Source organism: Chrysemys picta, chromosome 5 (genome assembly GCF_011386835.1).
Source record: "Chrysemys picta bellii isolate R12L10 chromosome 5, ASM1138683v2, whole genome shotgun sequence".
NCBI lineage: Eukaryota > Metazoa > Chordata > Testudines > Emydidae > Chrysemys > Chrysemys picta.
This window is the reverse complement of record NC_088795.1, coordinates 82,839,190-82,859,594: the sequence shown is the minus strand read 5'-3', so window position 1 is coordinate 82,859,594 and position 20,405 is coordinate 82,839,190. Positions and strand designations below refer to the sequence as shown.

General features: G+C 41.8%; 1 long non-coding RNA gene across 2 annotated transcripts in view; it reads right to left on the bottom strand.

Annotated features, from left to right (window-relative positions):
* Positions 1–285: 285 nt before the first annotated feature.
* LOC101933004 (uncharacterized) overlaps positions 286–20,405 on the bottom strand; it is a 46,261-nt gene continuing 26,141 nt past the window's right edge. Inside the window, exons 3-4 of one of the 2 annotated variants that reach the window (XR_010601852.1) lie at positions 2,933–3,124; positions 286–2,735 (exon numbers count right to left, since the gene is read on the bottom strand). This is a non-coding gene — a long non-coding RNA (uncharacterized LOC101933004). Of the gene's footprint in view, positions 2,736–2,932; positions 3,125–11,306; positions 14,115–20,405 lie in introns of those variants that run through there. The other variant, XR_254824.3, reaches the window with a different exon arrangement.

Below are 20,405 nucleotides of genomic sequence, written 5' to 3'. Positions count from 1 at the left end.
GCCTTTGACTTCAATGGGCACAGAATTTCATCATAATGTTTTTGCTGTCTCATTTCTAATTTTTCACTGGTTTTCAGATTATGTGGAAAAGTCTGTTTCTGCAAAGAAGTAAAACTTACCTCAGGATCAAAAACATGCAACTCTGCTTTTTAAATCTATTTTGGATATTTGGAAGGTGCCTATTGCTACAATAGCTATTTCTTCACTCATTAGTATTTGGGAAGTAAAAAATGGTAGTTTCAGGTAGTTTTACGAATCTGCTACCAACAGAGAGAAAAGATGTATAGAACTGTTAGTAACAAGAATTTTATTGAAGAGTTAAAATATATACTAGGTTTATTGTAAGTCAACTGATACTTTGTGCATTTGGTGGAAGTTTTGACAGAAATCAAACCATTAATAATTTGTTCTCATACCCAAAAGCATCTAATTACCTGAATGAATATCTGAGCAATAGCTCTTTCCTAGACCTTGAAATCAGAATTATAGGCTTTGTTTGATTTCTGAATTTTAATATATAACTTACAAATTAAGGTATTGTAATGTGACCTCTGAACTTGACACTCCCATGTTTAGTAGATATGAACCAATCAATCCATTGCCATTTTTACTATTAACTTTTCTGAACTAAATTCTTCTGATTCTCAGGTTAGCATGTTTATATGCACATTGCCCTCTACTGCAAAGTATGTCAGACCTGTCCAAGTATGTCTAATCATGTCACTCCCTGGCAGCTACTAAGGATATATGCTATATAGCAGCTGAAGGAAATTCTCCTTCAGTTCAGGTTCTAGATTTTAGGGGCTTGTAGGATTGATTGATTGATTGATTTTTAGCAAAAGCTTCTGAACTGTGTGTATTCTGCATTATCAATTGTGAAGTCCTGTGCAGCTACAATAATAAAAATCGTTGGTGACTATGACTCCCGATGGGTGGAATAATTAGTGTCATTTATCTTAATCGCATATGCTATTTATTCCAGATCATATCAGGACACCCTATAGGATTCATAGTTGCACAAAGATCTTTCACATATGGACTTTCAGTTACAGAAGGATTTTTTGTCTGAACCAACTACGAAAGTCTTGCACAACTTTCAAAACTCAACTGGAAAAATTCTGTTCTCAGACTGTAATGACACCGGGAACTATCAAAAGACAGCAGATAAGCTAGTCAGAATGTATATTCGCATCGGTACAGTACAATAGCCCTTCATTAGACATAAATATGCTTTTTAATTGTACAGGAGACACCTGGTTTATTTTGAGAATAAAATGCACTAGAATCCTGTAATAGACAAATTAAACATCTCAGCATATCTTTATGTGGAAATTGGGTTGTGGGTATGATTCTTGATTAAAAATACAATTTGGCATAAATTTTGAAGCTGCCTGGATATATCTGCACCATAATCAAGTAACAGGTGAGGATTATAACTCAACTGAAAATTACTGATTGTTTCAGGCAGAGGTTTAGTCAAGTATACAATGTACATAAAAAGATCAAACTTTACAAGTAGAGAGATATGTGTGAGTATCAAGAGAGATTCTATTTGAAGTTATTCATAGCGGACAGTAACATGAAAACTGCCACAACAGATCTTCTTGATGTTGTTTTTTGTCTGCCCTAATCTTTGCTGTTCTCGATACAAAGTTTTTATGGTCTCTTGCTCTTGCTGCATCACAAGGGATCAAGTCACTCACTGCTCACTGCACAGTGAGAGACTTCATCAGAAGGACAAAAGAACATTTTATGGTGCTGGAGAATGTGATGCTAGTATAAAAAACAACTGTTTTCAGAGTTGGCAGCTCCTTTGAGCTAATTAAGTTTTGAAAAGAAAATCCTGGTAAATGAGCCCATAGGGTGGTGATTGCTGCTCTTGCACTGAGAGTCTATGGACAAAAGCTAAAGGATGAGAACAAAGGATGAAACTGAAAACCTGCAAAATGTGCTAAGCAAGTGGACCAAGTAGCTACTGAGCAAACTTATCAAAAACATCTAAACCATGGCATGTTTGCACCTAAAGGTATTTACATAGTTCTTGGGACACCTGGCTGGTGTTCCCAGAATTGTGAATTACTATCCTTCTCAGTCCTAGCAAGTGAGAGCTTCGCTATTGCTAGGCTGTGTCCACTCCTGGACACACCAGCTTGTCTGCTCTGTGAGCAAACTCTTCAGGACTCTGCCACTCCAAACCTTGCCTAGCAGGTAAATCAGTAAACCCCAGTTCCCAAGTTCGTCAGAGAAGTCTTTCTGCAGCGCACAGCTCCCTCTTCCTGTAACGCTCTCAAAACTTTATAAAGTTTGCTGCTCCTTTAAAAAGACAGTACACCACAGATTATTACCTTAGAGTGATTGTTAACGCCAGTTATTTCAATCAAAGCACTGAGTTGGTTTATAGTAAAGGTAAATACATCTATTAATAAAAGGACACTGGTTTAAGTGATATCAAGTATAAGGAATAAAGAGAGAAATGGTTACAAACAAACAAAAGTAAGACTACACTTCTAAGGGTATGTCTACACTACGGGATTAATCCGAATTTATATAATTCGAATTTGGGAAACAGATTGTATAAAGTCGAATGTATGCAGCCACACTAAGCACATTAATTCGGCGGTGTGCGTCCATGTTCCGGGGCTAGCGTCGATTTCTGGAGCGTCACTGTGGGTAGCTATCCCATAGTTCCCGCAGTCTCCCCCGCCCATTGGAATTCTGGGTTGAGATCCCAGTGCCTGATGGGACAAAAAACATTGTCGCAGGTGGTTCTGGGTACAGCCTCACCCCTCCCTTCCTCCCTCCCTGCATGAAAGCAACGGACGGCAGACAACCATTTCGCGACTTTTTTCCTGGGTGAACACTGCAGACTCCATACCACGGCAAGCATGGAGCCCGCTCAGCTCAAGACAGCAGTCATGAACATTGTAAATACCTTGCGCGTTCTCATGGAGTTTATGCTGAGCCAGGACCAGAAAAACGAGGCGAGGAGGCAGCAGCGGCGGCAGCGCAGCAACAAGCGTGATGAGGACATGGACACGGACACAGAATTCTGTCAAACCACGGGCCCCGGTGCTTTGGAGATCATGTTGTTAATGGGGCAGGTTCTATCCATGGAACGCCGATTCTGGGCAAGGGAAACAAGCACAGACTGGTGGGACTGCATAGTGTTGCAGGTGTGGGATGATTCCCAGTGGCTGCGGAACTTTCGCATGCGTAAGGGCACTTTCATGGAACTTTGTGACTTGCTCTCCCCTGCCCTGAAATGCCAGAATACCAAGATGAGAGCAGCCCTCACAGTTGAGAAGCAAGTGGCGATAGCCCTGTGGAAGCTTGCAACGCCAGACAGCTACCGGTCGGTCAGGAATCAATTTGGAGTGGGCAAATCTACTGTGGGGGCTGCTGTGATGCAAGTAGCCAAAGCAATCACTCAGGTGCTGCTACAAAAGGTAGTGACTCTGGGAAATGTGCATAGTGGCTGCTCCAATTTTACATTTAGAGGCCTTAACAATCAGACCTACATCTTGGAGAATTCACAGTACAATTCCCAAGAGTTGCTAAATATTGCAATATCAACATAACCTCTTGAAAAATCTTGTAATCCAGGGGTTCTCAACCTTTTTCTTTCTTAGGCCCCTCCAACATGCTATACGAACTCCATGGCCCACCTGTGATACACCAACTGTTTTTCTACATATAAAAGCCAGGGCTGACATTAGGGGATAGCAAGTTGGACAGTTGCCCGAGGCCCCATGCCACAGGGGCCCCCACGAAACTACATTTCATAGGCTTCAGCTTCAATCCTGAATGGTGGGGCGCAGAGCCCTGGGCTTCATCCCTATGCAGTGGAGCTTGGTCTTTCTGCCTTGGGCCCCAGAGACTCTAATGCTGGCCCTGCTTGGCGAACCCCACGAAACCTGCTCGTGGCCGCCCAGGTGGCCCCAGACCTCTGGTTGAGAACCACTGTTAAAATCCATTTAACATTTGATGGAGCTACTTTTTGGAGTCTGGTTAAACACTAATTACGGTAATCCAAAAGGTAACATTTTGAACTCCTACAGTCATATATCAATAATAAAAGCAGATTTATTTTCTGTGCATTTTCATATAAAGGTTATTTGCCAATAACCTTTCACAAGATCAAGTTTTGCTCAAAATATTTTAGCATTTAAGATATCAAGCATATCGTCACCTCTGGGCAATGGATAAGCATTTGGAACAATGACAACGTTGAATTTTCCTTACGCACTGCAAAATCTTAATGTTATCGTTCTTAGGGACCAAGAGGCGATGCGCAAGAACTGTCACTCTTTAAATCACACCCACATCCAGCATGTTCTGTATCTCCTGTATGACTGTGCTCTTGCACCTTGCCAGTGGTATGGTAGGCCCAACTTGTGCAGGCTGGGATCCCACAGTGATGATTTTATGGGTCATCACTGAGTCCTCCCTGGCTTAGTGCAGAATACATGCTTGCAGCAGAGACATACTTCTGCTTCTCAGTGTGCGTTAACCCACTGAATACCTCAGTGCATTCAAATGATGAGTCATTTTGGCATCCAGCCCTCAAATCCATGAGTTGGTCTCAATTTCCTCTTCAACACAACAAACTATGTTTACCATTGCTTATTCACTATTATAAGCTTAAGGTTATTAACATGTACTGTTTGTGTGGCAGCTTTACTATGAGCTCTTTTTACATATGTGCATTCATTCACCCTTTTTAATCATTTCTAAAGGGTCCTCCCATGAGTTTATGCATTTTGTATTTTTTTCACAGGGATTGGCAGCAGCACAGAGTCCTTTACTTCAAAAGAGCATTCACAAGCATTTTTATCAGACCAAGCCTTTTGTTTGGTCTGGCTGTTAGTGAGGTTAATTTGAACCACATCCATTATGGGTCTTAACTCTCTTTTCTGAACCTTCATATATAGTTAGTTACAGATTCTTCCTCTGTCTCGGTTTCCTCTTTCCAAGAATCTCTGAGATCCAGAGGTCCCCTCACTTTTCTTTCGTATAGAAGATTAACTGAGGCAAACCTGTTGATGCTTGGGGCACTTCTGTATAAGCAAATAACAGGCCTGGGCCCTCTTGTTTGCAGACATCCCCAGCATTGACTTCTCCACCGAACCATTTGTCTCTGGGTGATATGAGAAAGCCTTTAGTTGTTTCACTCCATGCAACTTCCATAATTCACTGAATAGCTGGGACATGAAATTTAACCTATGATCTGATAAAAATCTCCTTAGGGAAACCCACTCTGCTGAAAATAGTGAGTCAACTTCTATGTTAGGTAAAGCCACAACCTCTGGATGCCTACTGGCAAAATCCAGTACAGTCAAGATTCTCTCGTCTCCCTTTTGGTAGGACACCGCATAGGGCCCACAATGTCCAGCATGGAGAAGACCACATGGAATGCTCAGAACTATATTTGGGGATACATTTCAAAGGCTGACTGGACTATAGAGAGGAGGGGTGTGAACCCCTAAGTTATCCATTACTTGAGAAGCAATTAGCACCTTGGACTCTGTGGGGATCCTCCTTTTTTCATGTTCTTCCTCAGGGGATCTGCTAGTGAGATTCCCAAGAGGGGATCTATTTTGGGGAAGTGAGTGCCTGGGCTCCCAACCACCCTCCTTTTTCCCCAGGGGTAAAATAGGGTCCCCCTTTACACTGAGCTTTTGCCCCTCCCTTTGGGTTTTGTGCTCACTGGGAACCTTCACTTGTACAAGGCATCAGCTAAATCTGCTGCTTTTGGGACAGAATCCAGGGGTTTAACCCAAATAGCTTGCCTGATCTCTTCAGAAGATATTCTAAGGAACTATTCCTGCACAAAGAGCTCAAACAACTGATCATAATTCTCTGCCTCCTTCTACTTGGCCCATTTTCTCATCAAATCGCACAATTTATACGTATGTTCTCTGACTCATCATATTATTCATTCTGAGACCTCTAGATTTTACTCTCTACACTTCAGGAGTAATTTGAAACCTCTGCAATACAGCCTTTTGAAACTCGTATTTCAAAGCCTGTTCAATTGGCCTTTTATTAAATACATTCAACACTTTACTAGACAGCTTTGCTATCAGTGTGGGGACTTTTTTGTCCTCTGGTACTTTATGTACTTTTCATAGCCTTTCAAAAGTGATAAGATATCCTTCTATACAGACAGCTTTTGTGCATGCAGGGCACAACTTATCCCAGCTGGGTGTTCCTTGGGTATGATTGATTATTGCTTGATTGTCAATCCTTAGTCCCCACATCTTGATTTCATGGTGGCATTCCTTTTCCCTCACTTCCTGTTTGTGTTGGATTTGAACCATTTTCAGCTGCAGTCTCTCTCCAGCTCTAAACTCTGGGACCCCAGGAAGCCATTTGACCTCTGTGAGTAGATTTTTCAGCTCATCTGGCCTTTTTCCTGTATAGAATATGCAACAATCAGATCACAAGAGAATCTTACTCAGGTCTATTTGGCATACGTTTCTTTGCTCATCTCATTCTTGCTGCTGTTCTATTGTCTTGTACCCAAAATAAACAGAAAACAATAAAACTGTAACCTTTCTTGGACTAGAACCAGTTTTCCCACTTGAGAATCACTTCAAGCTATTATATCAGTGCCTGAAGTGTAAACCTCAGTCAAATGGCAAGCTGTGTGTAAATTCTGTTTGACTACACCAATGTGATGCCCTGCTAGGGTTCCCAGAAATATGAGTTACTGTGTTACCTTCCCAAACTCAGCAATAGCAAACCTCTCCATTGCTAAGTTGTGTCTCAGCTCCCTGACACATCAGCTTCTCTGCTCTACCGCCAAACTCTTCATGGCTCTGTCTGTCCAAACCTTGTCTAGCAGGTAACAATCCGTAAACTGAAGCACTGTGACTACGTGACTTGCCCAAGGCCATACAAGAAGCTTGTGGCACAGTAGGGACTTGAACCCAGGTCTCCTAAGTCTGGGTTAATGCCCTAGCCACTGGACCATATCAGCTTCTTAGTATACTATAGTAAATATCTCATCCTCATCCCAGATCACCAACTTGTATAATCAGTTACTGCACATTCTGTACACACGGCAGTGTGTGCAGCACCCTATATCTGAAACTCACAAGGCCACAAATTCTTTAGCTTTAAAGGCATTGCAAATGATTGAGCAGAAAAATCAACCTCTCCCCACCCCACATCCCCAAGGGAAGGCTCTTACACATACCTATCTGCATTCATACCTCAAAAGCAAACACGTCCATCCAACGCTGCACATGTTGCAAGCCTGCTAAAATTAGCAGCAGATTTAAAAAATATAAAATTTATTGTGCTCCCCGCTCTATCACTAGAGCCAGGGCTTCTGGAGCAATCACAAGCATACTATCAGTGTGTGTGAAGTCTGTAATGCTTACATTACTTTGTGACTTATAAAATAAGTGTGTGTATGTGTGTGTGTACGTGCATGTGTATATATTTAATATATATGTATATATCTGAATGAATAAGGTTTGGTGTGGCCTAGATGGAAGAACTCTTTAAAATTTCACTGAATATGAACTCAAAGCTTAGCTTTGCTTTTGACTTCAACATGAATCTTAGCCTGAACAGATCACCGCCTCAGCCCATCTTGTTAAAATTCATTGTGTATTCTTAAGACATCTGTTCTACAAGCAGTGCTCTCTCTCTCTCTCTCTCTCTCTCTCTCACTGTCTCTCCCCTAGTTCTTCCTAAATGCTTCAGTGTATAAGTTTATTTAGAGTGAATAATGGGGAATCTCTCCTTTGATGTGTTAGAACATTCTAATCTTGTTCATTATTCTAACTAGCATAAATACTGTTACCAGGACAGTAATCTATTGCTTAAGGCTAATCATCCATTGATTAGCACCCAAGAAGCCAGTTAATAAATCACATCGTTCCAAGGGCATCTAATGATTGATTAATCAAATCTACAACTCTTGTGATGGTTTGTTCTTGTGCAGTTGAAAAATGCTATTTCATGTGCATGTTAATATTACAAAATACACATCTAATATCCTAAAAAAACAATTCTATTCAGTTAGGAGGGAATGGGCACCCTGTCCTGCTTTTCTGAGCCTCAGCCTCTCTGCCCTACTGCCTCCTTTCCCTGACTTGCTTCACGAATCTTCATAATATAGTTAAGTGCTGCACTGTAGGATCTGTGAGCTGTCCTAGTCAGTCCCTCCCCTCCTATTATGTGTGTTGTGATAATTGGGCCTAAAGGTCTGCCCTAATTTGTAAGCTCAACTGGTGAAAAAAGGGTAAAGGCTCATGAATTGTCTCAATGATTTGTTATATAAAACTGCTTAAGTAAAGATGTGAGAAGGAGACAGAATGTGTTAATTTAAAGAGAAGGTCTACTGATACCTTTTAAGATTATGATGGGTAAACAAGAGGAGCAGAAATCAAGGAACCAATTGGTGTGTCAGAAATTAGGCCTAACAGATGGACAAAATAATGAAAGGATGGATTTTTTCCACCCCTTGCCTGTTTGGGGCCCTTAAAGAGAGACTTTGGGAGAGAGCAGATTAAGAACTTTTACCATCACCATGGCTGCAGTGGAAGGATTGTTGCTGAAACACCAGACTTTGGGGGTGATGCTTGACCATCATCAGTGCACCAGAACCCAACCTGTTGCATGTGAGATCCTGCTCTTTGCTCTTTTCTTTCCCAATCTTCCTCCTGCCCCCCTATCTTCCCTCCCCCCCTCTTTTCATCTGATTCTGAAATCAACTGTACTGCCCAGCACCTGCAGAGTAAGACAAGATATCAGTTCTTCCTAGTGAATGAAAGGGACCTAACCAGACCAACCAGATGTCCCTGATAAGGAAGGTAAACTGGCCTCCAGAGTATCAGCTGTCCTGGGCATCCTGCCAGCCTAAAGCATCCATCCGTGACTGACTAGCCACTCTGTAGCCACACTGTATCAACAAAAGCCATATTTTCCCCATCTTTACCATCCATCCTATCTCTTCATCATAGAAGATTAGGGTTGGAAGAGACCTCAGGAGGTCATCTAGTCCAGCCCCTTGCTTAAAGCTGGACCAACCCCAACTAAATCTTCTCTCTCTTTTGTGACTGACTGTTTTGTCTAAGGCAGGAAAGTGACTATCATTCTGAATTCAAAATTAAACAATAGAACTATCCCTTTCTCCCCCACCAAAAAAGTCTGTTTAAATGAGACTTTAACCAATATTCCCTGTTTCAAAAAATAGTATAGGTTTTAATTTGCTTTTTCGTAATCAATTTCAGTTTCATTGCTTTTTACCTTGTTTTGATTCTTTCCTTTTTGTGTGTTTCAATCAATAAATTTCTAACCTTCGGTCTGAATCTTATGATGTTTGCCATGGTATTAAGCAGGCTAAGCTCTCTCTAGATCAAACTCTAGACCTTGTTTCACCCTGTTTAATGTTGGACAGTAACTGGGTTATGTTACAACATCTTTGGCGTGTATAGTCCAGCTAAATTAATACAACTGTGTGCCCCAACTCATTCCTTCTACCTCCACCTTTCCTAGTCTCGATCCTAATTCTTACTCTCCTCCTCCTTCCTTTTTAATTCTGTTAACCCTCAGTAAATCCCCCCTCCTCTTTTTCCTTATTTCTCTCTGGTGTGGGTCCTTGTTCTGTTTGGTGGGTTTTTAAGGGTGCCTAGGATGCATAGCCGTCAGTGGGGGTTGCTGTTTGAGCCCTTTAACTTCTATCTCCTGGTTCTAATGATTCAACCAACACAACTCAGTTTGGATACCTGGAGCAGCCCTTGAGAGTCTTACACTGTAACCTTATTAGGACAGGGGAAGTTATCTTCATATGCTTGAAGAGAGCTATGGAGGATGAGGGAGATACCTAGCTATATGTTTTTATGACTACTACATGTACCTCTATTACCTATTTGATATTACTTGGCTGGAGCTGCTAGTAATAGCAAAAAGGAAATGAAATCATGACAGAGATAAGATCTCCAGGGCAAATACTAAGAGCAATATCTTTTCCCTCCTTTGTTTTTTAGCTCTCCCCAATCCTGCTGTTCGTACAGATAACTCCTAGACCTCAAACCACATTATGGCAACTTAACTGACTTACAGGAAATGCACAATTCATATACTTCATAGACAGAGACATATAATACAGTGATGAAATATCCCTGTTAATTCTATGGGAATCCTTTAGAATGGCTCTTATGGCAGAATACTTGTATTTGCCTTGGACAGAGAAAATGGAGTCCCTTGAAAATTTCATATTTCATTTAGAAACACGGAACAAGAAAAACCCAGTGTGAGGAAATCCTACTCTATGAAACACAACTGAGAGCACAACAAAAAGCTATCTAATTAATACAGATATTTAAACACAACTGCTCTGCACATGAAAACAAAGCATGTAGCTAGTTAGTATTCTGATTTTGATTTTTACTAGCACGAAAATTTTTACCTTTTTAATCCTACAGAAGCAAACTTTCAGAGATGTTAAGAAGGGTTTTACCCAGAGGATTTACTTAAGGATCATTTGATATGTTCCACATTTTTGGAGCAAATTCTGCCCTGAAATCTCTGGAACAACTGCATGAATTCTTCATGAATCTGTAAAGTGTGGGGTAAATTTTGAGATTAGTAAAGGGAATTTTTACCTCCCACACACCCTTTTAAAATGTTCCTCATAGCGAATAAAAACAAAATAATTATCAAACCACTGCTTTCAAGCTACTTCACTAGTATGTGAATCATGTTTTTCATATCCTATTCCCTCTGGTGATTTTAATAAGAAAATATTCAGATTTCAACTTTATGAATCCCAGAAGTAAATGTAAATGAATAAACTTCCCCTATAATTAAGATTAGATTAAAAACATGATGATCTATCTCAACTATTTGTCCTGAGCAAAATGTATTGGTAGTTATAGTTGAAGTTCTAGTACAGAAGCAGTGTAATAAATAATTGTGACTGGAGTCCCAGTGGTGCCACACTGAGATTGCTCAATCAGGGCAATCCCCAAAGAATGGGGCAGACAGTCCCCAAAACTGGTGGTTTAGTCTAATAATTAGATTCACCAAGCCAGCAACAAAACAGCTTCTACAGTACCTTACTGGTTACCTGGAAGCCAAAACCACAGCTCCCTTAAAGCAATCCATCCCTGGACTCCCACTCAGACAATCAAGTCAAATATGATGAGGATTACTGAAAATCTTGTTCATAGTATAAAAAGTTCTTCCAATCCCAAAGGATCATTCACGTTGCCCACCAGGTCAATGAATATTTCAGATCTTATCCAAATACACATTTACAGCCAATTCTTATTAACTAAAGATTTATTAAAAGAAGAAAGAGAGAGAGTATTGATTAAAAGATCGTTATACATACAGATTTGAATACATTTCTTAGGTCAGTTTGATAGTAGAGATGGTGAGTTTCAAAGTTGCAAAGAGTTCATTCAGAATTAGTTCCATAGATTATAGTCAGATGTCCAATATCAGGGTGATCCAGACTGGAGCTGGAGACCTCAGTCTTGCGACTCAAACTTCCCCTGATGACTCTTAAGCAGATCTGAGATAACAGGATCAGGGCCCAAGAGTTCTTTTTATAGTTCTCTGGCAGCCTCTTGACAGCAGGTATTCCTTGGGTGAAGCATTGTAGCTTTGAAGTAGAATTTTCTATGTATTCACAGGAAATTAGTTGCATTCATCAGCATAAGGTAATTATCCATTAAACAGTTATAGACCGTTTACAACAAACTTCAAAGAGAAATATAGACAATGATGATGTTACACCCAAGCTTCATCAAAACGTTAATATTCCTTTTTGATCTCTGAATCAATAGAACAGGGGTTGGTAACCTTTGGCACATGGTCCATCAGGGTAATCCGCTGGCAGGCCATGAAACATTTTACATTGACCATCTGCAGGCACAGCCCCCTGCAGCTCCCAATGGCCACGGTTTGCTGCTCCTGGCCAATGGGAGTTGCAGGAAGCAGTGGCCAGCATGTCCCTGCAGCCTATGGCTTCCCACAACTCCCACTGGGCAAGAACGGTGAACCGCAGTCTCTGGGAACTGCAGGTGGTCGTACCTGCGGATGGTCAACGTAAACAAAATGTCTCGCGGCCTGCCAGCAGATTACCCTGGTGGGCCGCATGCCAAAGGTTGCCAACCCCTGCAATAGAACAGAGTGACAGACAGAAACTGTCTGATTACATTGTTAACTTCTGACAAGATATAGATAAACACAGACAAATACGATAATTATCTTCTAATTCTCTAATAATGCAACTCTACATTTCAAAGCTCTAGTTTATCTAACATGGAATGGCCCTAATTACCATTTACATATTTAAAAGTATGTTTCCAAAGGCTGGATTTGGGTCATGTAGCCTGCTAGTTGCTTAACCCTTTCTGGCTCAGTTTCACAATAATATGATGCAGTTTTCTCCATCCCATAATTTCAAGGACTTCCGACTGTGTTTCGTGCCATTTTTCAACTCCCCCTGTAAACGTTGCACCCACCATCTCTGCCTGAAAACATGGATCCTGCACTGCTCGCCAGTCTTGTGATGAGAGTTATGAACACAATGTGGCTGTTTCTGCAGTATTTTATGAGCTGCGAATCTGAACAGGAATCCATAGTACCTGCCCTGCTGTGTGCCATGAAAAGAAGCAATTCAAGATTGACGTTGGCATTCACGGAGCAGCTGCACACAGTGGCCTGTTGCTACTGGGCTCAGGGAAACAAGCACTGAGAGGTGGGATCGGATTGTGCTGCAGGTATGGGATGATGAGCAGTAGCTGCAGAACTTTCGTATGTACAAAGACACCTTCCTTGAACTTTGTGTAGAGCTGTCCCCTGCCCTGCTATGCAAGGACACCAAAATGAGAGCTGCCCTAACTTTGCTAGACACTAAAAATCATGGTCTTAATCAAGATACTGGTGGTGATGGCGGCTGCTGCTGCTTCTTTCTTTTTCATTATTATTATTATTATTATATTATATTTATATTATAAAATTATGTAACCCACTAAAGCCCACTTATTGTCCTATGACTACAGGGGTATTAACAGGCCACTTTACCTTGAATTGCCTCTTAGAATATGTGCTAACTACTTATGCTAAACTATCTGCTTGATCTTGTATTTAGCTGTGTCACTCTTGTACCTTTCCCAGACCTGAAGAGCTCTGTTTAGCCCAAAATCTTGTCTTTCTCACCAACAGAAGTTGGTCCAATAAAAGATATCACCTCATCCATCTTGACTCTCTAAAATGCAAGCTATCAGCCCAACAGTATGCTATCCACAAGGAAGAGGTGTGGTCTAGGTGGTGGGGGTGTTTCTTTCTTGTGGTTGTTCAGGGCCTATGTTTCATTCTGAAGGTGGTAAAAGCAGTGGTCATTCTCTTCTGATCTTTTTTCCAGTTTTTGTGCTTTTTTTGGTGGTTCTGGCCAGAGAAACAAACCAAGACCCATATAAAATCATGTCTGTTACTTAGATTCATTATTAAGTGTTTAAAAGTTTACTATGCCAGCATTCTGGTGGAGTTTTTCTTTTCACGGTTGGCTTATTCAGTAAAAATCATAGTGACGTGAACAGCTATGTTTTCATTCTGGCAAACCTGTAACTATTGTGGTTTGGTTTTACAAGGACTCAACGTGGGCATGTAGGTATATAAAGTTTTCTAGACTTTCCAGATTACCTCTGCTTGTTTGTGGTAGCTATATTAAGATAACTTCCTTTTCCTCTTCAAATAATTCTTGTCCTATTTCTACAGCTATAAGAGGAATTAAAAAAAACAAGCCCCATCTCTCAATATACATCCATGTAAATGCAGGGGCATGCAAAACCTCAATCCTTAATGTTGCAAAAATGTGGGTAAAATCATGCAACAAAACTCCTTTAACGTGAAATTTTTATTCTTCTTCGAGTGCTGTCCTGGTAGGTGCTCCACTCCAGGTGATGGTACGTCCCAGCGCCGTTGATCGGAGATCTTCAGTAGCAGTGCCTGGTCAGGACACATATGCTCAGCTGTTGTCTTGTTAGAGTCTGCCAGAGCGCACGCGTCCCGCACCCCCCTGAGTTCCTCTCAACCGTCTTCATCTGAAGACAGGACTCGGGGCAGAGCTGATCCTATTCCCTGGTCTCGGAAAGAAACAAGTACAAAGTCATAGAAATAGTTAGTTGGTAACATCCCAGTTATTTCCCTTCCTTTAGAATAGTTACTTAGTTTAAAAACAAAAAACAAAACAAAAAATCTTCTTTTCCTTAGGTTTGTCTGCCGTTGAGACACTCTCCCCTGGCATTCCTAGTGCAATAATTCCAGAGTCTTCAGGATTCAAGAAATGTGCTTCTTGTCAAGACTCTATACCAAGGTCCAATTGACACTCAGGTTGTATGAAGTGCCTCGGCGAGACACATGTCCCTGCCAAGTGTGTCCATTGTATGAGCCTCAAAACCAAGGCTCGTTGTGACACGGACCTGCGGCTGAAAATGCTCCTGATGGAGAAATCTCTACAGCCGCCTATGGAGACAGGCAATGGCAAACCCTCTCCCTCATGCTCCCCAGCCAGGTTGGAACCAGTTGGGAGCATGGCTTCACCCTCTCAGGCGAAGAGGCAGGAAGCCCAACTGTGCAGAGACTTTCAAAAGGGTAAAGGGTCTCTTGCAAGATCCTTACCCTCAGTGCTGACAGCACTGAAGGCAGGCACCTCCAACTGTCCCAGCACCTCAGCCACGGCTCCTGCGGAGCGCAGAGGCAGGGACCCGACTTCCCATACCAGGACGGTCTCCTCGGCACCGGTCCCCTCCACACTGAAAATAGACCCGATGCCGACAGCGCGTTCTCCCCAGTGCTGACAAGAACGTTGGCACCGAGGCTGCCTGCCATTCTAGCAGCAGCAGCGGACCTAAACAGAAGTCCGTGCACACTTCTGAGCACAGATCACGCTCAGCAGGATCACATCCCAGGGAGCAGCAGTAGCAATTCTTAAGTCAGGATGACTTCTCAGTGGCCCCTCAGCCTGACTCTCTGCTCCTTGACACACAGTGCTCACTCTTTGACCAGCCCCTTCCCCACCTGATCTGACTACCTTTACTGACAGCGAGCCTCTCATGCAGCAGCAGGCGGAGTTCTCCCCACCTGCCTCTCCTCCTCCACCGGAACCTTTTGGACCTCAGATCACGGCTCACAACCGCCAGCCTCAGTTTCCCTACTTCATCCCTCCCGTGGGCAGCACCTAACTTCTCTTATCCCATGCCTTGGCCTCAGTGGTATCCTTGGCCAGCTCCTGCTGCCACTCGCCCTCATGCTTCTTCCACCAGATCACAAGCTCCTTCTGTGCCTCTATCTCCAGCTCCGTCTACTTCTAGAGCACCTGACCCCCCACCCCCGGGGAGGTGGGGTATGGACCATGATTCACCAACTCCTAACTCTCCATCGGCTCCATTCAGAGCCCTGAGGCCTCCGCCTCCACAGAATGTGGACGACTTTAAATAATTCCCAAGAACTTTTCAAGAAAGTGGCACTCAGCCAGGATATCCCTTTAGTGGAGGTCAAGGAGACACAACACATACTCCTCAAAATTCTCCAACCCTCTGCACGATTAAAGATTGTGCTCCCCATAAATGAAGCACTCCTAGAACCAGCTGACACCCTCTGGCAGACCCCAGCCTCTATCCTACCAACTTGCAAAAAGTCTGAACCTAAATATTATGTTCCTGCTAAGGACGTAGACTTCTTATTCTCCCATCCACAACCGAATTCTCTTGTAGTGGATGCAGCGACACACAGGATGAAATAGTCGCACTACCAGTCCACCCCTCAAGACAAGGACCTCAAACGCCTTGACCTCTTGGGCTGCAAGGTTTATACCTCCTCCACTGTGCAATTCAGAATTGCAAACTATTCTGCCCTACTTCCAAGCTACGACTTCGACAATTACAATAAACTCTTTGATTTTTAACTCCCATATCCCAGAGGACAGGAGAGCAGACTTTAAGTCCATCCTTGTCAAGGGCCAATTGGTCTCATCCGGTATCCCCAAAGACCTGCAGACCAAAGTGGAGGACCTCCCCTTTGATAAGATGATGGCCACATCAATGAGCAAATAACTACTCTTTGCTGCCTGGGGAGCCTGTATACCAGCCCCCACTGCCAGAAGAGCAGGGTCGGCTCCAGCCGAATTGCCACCGCAGATCGCGATCGCGGTTTTTTGTTTGTTTGGCTGCTTGGGGTGGTTAAAACCCTGGAGCCGGCCCTGCAGAAGAGCATTTGAATTTGGGGAGCAGGTCTTACCCTTACCTAGCAACACATTCTCACACTCCAGTGTGGGGAGTGGCCATCTAATATCTTTCTCTTTTGCCTCTGAAGAACGTAGAAAGGGTTGGAGAGGGATGATGTCTACCGGGCATCATACACCCCCAAAAAATGGTTACTGGCCTTTGTGGGTATGATCAGGACCTGTTTGGCTGGGAGGAGTGGTGGATTGGACCGGGGCAGGGCCTAAAGGGAAGGAAATATGCAAGAATTGTGTTCTCCACTATTTCCTGCCCCAAAACCAAGAAGTAGGAAGGGGCCCCCTGTGGTTCTGGATTGGTATTCTTTACAAAACTGCAGAGAGCAGCCTGGATCCAACTCACCAGTCCAAACCAGCAGCACGCTCCCAAACCTGCAAGGGGGGGGGGGATGCTTTGTATTCTGTTTCAATTTGGACCCATCTATAGTAAATGCTCTATCTCCTCATCTCCCCTCCAAAAATAGCAAACAATTTTAAAAATAGAAAAGTGTATCTTTGAGAACATGTGTCAATTTTCCATTAGCCTAAATCTAACCAGTTAAGCGTTTCAAAAATAAATGCTTGAATTTGCGAAACATAAAGCTCTGGCCACATGACCAGCTTTAACTCTGTTAAATTCCTTCACAATGGTTTTCTAACACGAGGTCACAGCACTTGCAGACACAAAGTAAAATTCTGGCCCCACTGAAGTTCATGGCAAAACTCTCAGTGACTTCAGAGAGCCAAGATATCACACTGTAGAACATGGTTTGCAAAGCGTATGCCAATCCTATGAGAACTAAGAGGAAAGCAAGGGGCTGAGGGCTAAGAGGGAGATTTTCAAATGTGCCTATGTGACTTTGGAGCATCAGTTCCAACAAGATCAATGGGACTGGTGCTCCTAAATCCCTTACCTGTTTTTCAGAATCCCACCCTTAATCTCTACCGTGCTGTAATAGGTCACCTACTACCTGGGGACTATGCTGACTTTACTAACATGGTTCCTGCAGGAGCCAGTTAACTGTGTCAATAAAAACACTTTCAGAGCCAGGTAGCTCTTCACTAGAGCAGACATCTCTTAAGTTTTATTTTTGGCTCGAGGACATGAAAAAATTGGCAAATGTATTTATTTTTAAAGTATGGTAGTGATGATCTTCCTTTTATTTATTTGGGAGGTAAGGGTGCCACAGACTTGCATTCATCAGCCTGGGTTTGATGGCTTAATAAGTAATTCAACGGGAGACAATAGTTATCCCAAACTTGATTTAAGCTGTAATCAGATTTCTGGGTCTTGCTGCATACTTTAGTCATATTAAATATAAATCCTTTTTTAACTAGCTGAGTTATACAGTTGGAGCATGGCATTAAACTGGAAATCATTGCCCTACATTACCAGAGACAGTATTGGGTAGTAGAGAGACCGTGGATTTGAGAACCAGGAGCTCTAGCGTCTACTCCTGTCTGCCACTGATTTGCAGAATGGCCTTGGGCAAATTACTTAAGCTCTGTCTCCATTTCCCCATCAATAAAATGGAGACAATACTTAATTACCTTCCTCACAGGAGCATTTTGAGGATTTAATTAATGTTCGTTGTGCTTTGAAGAAGTCACATGCCTATACAAGTGCTAACAACTTGTTGCAAACTTAGCCTACCTAGAATCCTATGTGGTCACCCTACATAAAACTGACCTGATTTTTAAAGATGTTAAGCACACACAACCCCCATTCACATCAGTGGGAGCTGCAGAAGCATGGGAAACTCCAGGTCAGGCATCTAAATATAAAGTTGGGTGTCTAAAGTTAGATACCCACATCTGGAAAAAGGAAACACATGTACAGACACATACTTGCAAATAAAACATCGTTTGCTTTTATTCATGTCCAGCTGAAGCCTTCAGAGATCTAATCAAAACCAGAAAAACGCACAGCAAGGTTTCTATCTAGTTTATCCTGGATGGTTAAAATGTGTGTAATTCTTATAGCTGTCAACAGCAACCTTACTAATATAAAAAGTGGCATAGACACCTTGTTCCTTTAACACCGATTGTCATCTCCTCCCCAATTGTTCTCCTGCCAGGTAATTTAAACAACCATATGCTTATCCACTGATTTTGGCGCCAAGGTCTGCTCTTTTTTTAGCCTGAATAGAAATTAAGCTGTTCAAATAGTACATTACTATCAACGATTCTGCCTATCCTGTTTTGCGATCCCCTGTGAAGAGGACCAGATGGAATCAATTCCTGTTTGCTCAGACACATTCAGTGGAATTTAAATAATCGGTTGCTAATTTAGTATTTTGAAGGGTAAAATTGCAGGCCTGCCCCATGATGAAGCTGCATGCTGTGCTACTGTCATGTTCTAAAATAAGCAGAAAACCATCAAAGATATTCTCCCAGGGAAGAGTAATAGAGCTAGAGAGAGGAGTTTAATTATGCATTGGACCCTCATAGTATCCAAATTAAGAGTAGATATTTTATAGAACAAATTACTTGAATGCTGCCATGTTAGAGAGAGCCTGTTATGAATGCTACGATATGTTCATGTTGTTTTCAACAAGTTTATGTATGCAATGATTGAGCTCTCCACTTAATACAAATGCTTTTGGCTTAGTCACAAATGCTCTTTGAATCTCAGTTGAACAGAAATAAAAACAGAAGGCACAGTGCTTCTATTAATGGGTATCGTGTGGCAAACTGCGCTGTGATAACTTTTTGCAGAAACATGAATCAAAGTTCACAGTGCACTCTGTGAAGTTTGAACAGTTCTATACATTATACCCAGGCAAGAAAGGGAACAAAACCAACAAGCAATGTGTATCATAACTCCTAGTTTATTTAAGATAATTAGGTTGCTCCTTGGACATTTTGCTATCTTAAAGGTTCAATAATCAAAATTGTGTACATTATCCATAGGGCACATATATTTGATGCTTTCTAGCAAAGGTGTTCCTAGAAACATGGAGCTATTAGATATCTGAGAAGACTAGTACTTTGGATACCAGTCTGTTTGCCACATGGCTATTCACCATTTTTGGAAGGACTTCTTCCCAAGAATAGTAATCTAAAGAATTTAAAGGAATGAAAATGGTAAGTGGCTAGTAGTGTTCATGGATATGCTATTCTGCAAACATAGCAGAATAGCTCGAGCAGTACTTGTGAAATGCTGTCCTTTGATATTGTTTGGAGCACAGTGCTGCGTGTATGTGTAAGTAACAGGTACTCTGCATGCTGTTAGCTCAGAAACATTTACATTTTTCCAAATCCTTTTAACATTTCATTGTGTAGAATAAAGCCTGCTATAAGCTCTAGTATCGCTGCCATAATTAACTTGAGTGCTTACTTGGAAAACTTACAAGTTTCAGTTCTAGTAAAATGAAATGCACTTGCACCATATTACATGGGGAGGAAGATCCCAGTAAAGGAAACTATAAAATCAACACATTTAAAATGGGGAAAAAATGAATTAGTGAAGTATTTTATTAAACAAATAGTTGATCTGTGGATTTCACCATTCAGTGTCACAGAAAATCATTTGAGGCCAATTGTTTAATAGAGGGGTGTGTGTACACACACACACACATGATACATATACACATGCATAAGAGAAAACTTATGGCTATGCTTCTATGGTAGGTTGAAAATTTATAGGGATATTCATTTTCATGCAAAGCCTACAGCAATTGCTCGTAGTTCTCATGAAGGACAGGATATCCTACTTGTCAATTCAGGATACCAGGCTAGATGGACCAATGTACTTCTCTGGTATGTTATACAAACCTAATACAACATCAGTTAATATATATATTTAGCGATAAGTATCCAATTGTAGTAATACAGCATGATCATTGTCTTTAAAAAGTGAGTTCTACTGGCAAGCAATGTGTTCCAGATGCTGGGATGATATTGTTTTTAAAATATAATTTTTCTACTCTTTTGGTTTACAAATGTTTTCTTGCAGTAGTCTTTCAAGTTAGACTCACACATCATAAGACCAAAAGGGACCATTGTGATCATTTAGTCTGACCTCCGTGTGCTGTTTTGTGTTCAGTGTTGAAAACTTTGATTATAAGTGCTTAGAGTAAAGGTAGGCCACACTAAAATCCTTTCTGTGAATACCTTGATGGGAATTCACAACTGGGTTTGAATTTTGTGACTCAAA